Source organism: Nelumbo lutea, chromosome 4 (assembly GCF_056320005.1).
Source record: "Nelumbo lutea isolate HS-2025 chromosome 4, American lotus-T2T, whole genome shotgun sequence".
NCBI classification, from domain to species: Eukaryota; Viridiplantae; Streptophyta; class Magnoliopsida; order Proteales; family Nelumbonaceae; genus Nelumbo; species Nelumbo lutea.
The window spans coordinates 43,681,927-43,685,153 of record NC_142687.1 but is presented as its reverse complement, the minus strand read 5'-3'; the positions used below and the strand labels follow the sequence as shown (position 1 = coordinate 43,685,153).

Below are 3,227 nucleotides of genomic sequence, written 5' to 3'. Positions count from 1 at the left end.
TTAAAAATAAAAAATATATTTATAAATAATAAAAAATAACATAAAATTAAATAAAATACAGAAAATAAAACTATTTAAATACAAAAATAATAAAGTACAAAATACATAGAAAATATAAAAATAAAATACAGAAAAATTCTAAAAAATACAGAAAAAACACAAAAAAAAATAAAAAATAAAAACAGAAAATTGCAAATAAATAGAGAAAAATACAGAAAAAATACAGACTAAACCATCTGTGAACTAGGGATCAAACCATTCCGTTCTGATTCCAACTGTGAACCAAACGTACCCTAATATTGCATACTTCCAGCTTTTAGACTAATCTCTCTGTTATAGGACATAACATAAAAAGAAAAATTTTTTATATTAGAGCATAGAATGTTACACAGCAGTAAACTACCGTATTCAGAATCATGAAGACCTGGAATATGGGGGAGAGATAGCCAATCTGCATACTCATTATCATAGATGCAGAAACATATACAATACAGTGCACCACGAACTACAAGATGCAACAAGGATCGGTTATTCAATTTTTCCATCATCTTGTGGTAGATGTAAAGGAGAAAGCGAACATCATCAGCAATTCAGCAGCTGCACAGACCATCAATTCAGACAATGGCCTGTATGTCCAAAATTCAGGATCCTGAAAGTGTATACGAGATATATCAATACCAAGCAAACAACATGTAGAGAACAACGTCATAAATGCACCAATTGTATAACCAGTATCCACAAAATTCTGCATCCAGCTACAAGGAAACAAATCAGGTAAAAAATTGGAACAGGATAATAATGTAAACATGATTGAACTGCTAAGCTTAATATTTCTGCAAATACACTCCATGTAATTCTTAATTTCTTGCTTTTTGTATTACATTTTGAAACAAATTAAGAATATGTGATCTGGTTCTTCTGGCTTTAAATAATATATAGGTAATTAGATATTAGTTCAGTGGCCTGAAATTCAGAAACAGGTTTTAGAAATCAGGACTAGAACAAAGAGAAGGTGCAGGAGGTTTTGATCAACTCAGTCACAGTTAGGGTGGGGCACAAATGCACAATGGGTGAAAACAAGATAGACATCAGGGATTTCAACATGGATGACATCATTAAGGGATGCTTCAACATGTTATCATCTTTACAATAACTACAGCTTTTGAATCTTGGTCTCATCCTTCCATGAATGACATTAAATTCAATTTCGATGGTTTCTGCATACTCCCAGGAAGATCAAGGATGGAAAGAGATTTCACAGATCATGATGAAGAAATACAACTGCCGCAACTGTTACTGCTCGACTTACTGCAAAATCGCCGGCCGCCGTTAGAAGTCGGTTGCCGGATCTATTACTGCCGCAACCGTTACTGCTAGACCTGCTGCAAAATCAACGGTGGCCGCCGTAGACGAAGCTCACCACCGTCTCCGGTCGCCGTGAATCACCGTCGGTCGCTGTGTATCGCCATCTGACGCCGTAGGTCATGGCCGCCGCAGGTGGGGTGTGAGGGCTTAGAGGAGAGAAGGGTTACAAACTTAGAATGAAAATGGGGTTCTAACACTAAACATTCGTAACGTTCATAAGAGGAGGGAAGGGTTATTTTATTTTTTGTTTTTTTGTTTTTTTTAAATTAGGGAAAATAAAAAGTGATAACCCGCGAACAGCTACCCGGGTCGAACAATTTAGCAGTTCGACCACCCGGGTGATCGGTTTTCTGACTTTTTTAATGATTTTAAAGACTTACCGGTTTATAATATTACTGGACCCGGGGGACTGATCGGTTACCGATTTTTTTGGTCTGACCGTCTGGTCCGGTCCGATTTTGAAAACCATGTATAGACCAACTTATAAGGTAAGTTTAGTAAATCAGAAGAACTGAAATCAGCTTTCAATCAATCATAATAATTATTTATGGGTAAAATAATTAAACTACACCTATGTTTTAATAAATAAAATAAAGAATAGGGTTTTTACCGTTCATTCCACTCTAGAAATCCTATTTCAACCGTACAATTCAGGGTAGGTGGTAGTTCGGAATTAATGCTAATTCACAGGTGGGTATGGGTGTTATAGGTGGAACTGTATATAAATTTAAATTGTTGTAAATCTGCAATTCAAATCTGAATTCTAATGTAGAGTGGAGTCTAAAAATCCCTTAAACATATCCTATTATTTGAAAATTTAAAAAAAATCACAAAATATGATGAATTTCCTGACAATTGACAAAATCCCCCTGCATCAGTGCATCGTGATGTCACATGATTTGTATAAAATTTTTTAATTTCAAAATTTGCTTTCATTCTTCTTCAATTTGTCAAAATAAAGCTCTTGCCAATTCCTTTTTTTGTTTTTATCCCCAACATCTGAATGCAAAATCTAGGCAAATAAACCGTTGTGGGATTGCCATGAAGGGATCTGGTTTTATTTCTACATGCCCAAAACTTCAATAGCATTTGTTCAGACAGCAAGTCCATGAGAAGCAGGAAGGAACAAGCGGTAATGTGGTTAAAGGTGGGGATTCAAAGATCAGAAAATAGAAAAGAAAAAGTCTCAACTCTAAAGGGTCCTTGAGGCACGAAGCTAACAAGGTTTACCTCGTGTTTTGCATCTCTCGACAGTGAATATAAGGATAAAATGGATCATTCAGATTCAATCCGACTTCACTCGCAAGTCGTAACTGTTCTCATTCATGCAAGGCACTGTTCCTCACCAGGAATCTTAAGAATTGAGTTATTGACAAAACCTGAATTGTGCAAGGGAGCTCAACCTGAATTTTTTTGGGTTGCAGCGGTCAATCGAAATGGCAGTGACATTACTGACCGGGTTCAGTGGGATGGGCCGGTTGTAGGTTGCAGGGCAGAGAGGAGGAGGGGGAGGAGATCCGGCCGGGGGGGGAATGGAGGTGCTTGTGGCCGCTTTTCCTCATTGGGAAGGAATACTGTGGGATCCAACTAACCTCAAATTTGATGGGGAGATTTTCCCATTACCCTACAACCGTTGCTTGCTCCCTTAAACAAGAGGAAGGTGATTCTGGTAGGGATGCAAATGAATCCGATCAATTCATTCTACATTGTCGGATTTGGATACACCTGTTTCGAATGTCTGGATCAGATAATCATCTATCCGATTTGGAAGGATCTGGTCCGATATATATTACGTATTTATTTATTTATATATATTATATATGTATATATGTTATTTATTTATTCATAAATATATTATTTAT

At 36.5% G+C, this 3,227-nt stretch overlaps 1 long non-coding RNA gene across 1 annotated transcript; it reads right to left on the bottom strand.

Annotated features, from left to right (window-relative positions):
• Nucleotides 1-348: 348 nt before the first annotated feature.
• LOC148855474 (uncharacterized) lies at nt 349-2,983 on the bottom strand. Its single transcript, XR_016112246.1, has 2 exons — nt 1,310-2,983; nt 349-649 (listed from the first exon to the last, which is right to left on the bottom strand). It is a non-coding gene; the product is annotated as an uncharacterized LOC148855474 (long non-coding RNA).
• Nucleotides 2,984-3,227: the final 244 nt, after the last annotated feature.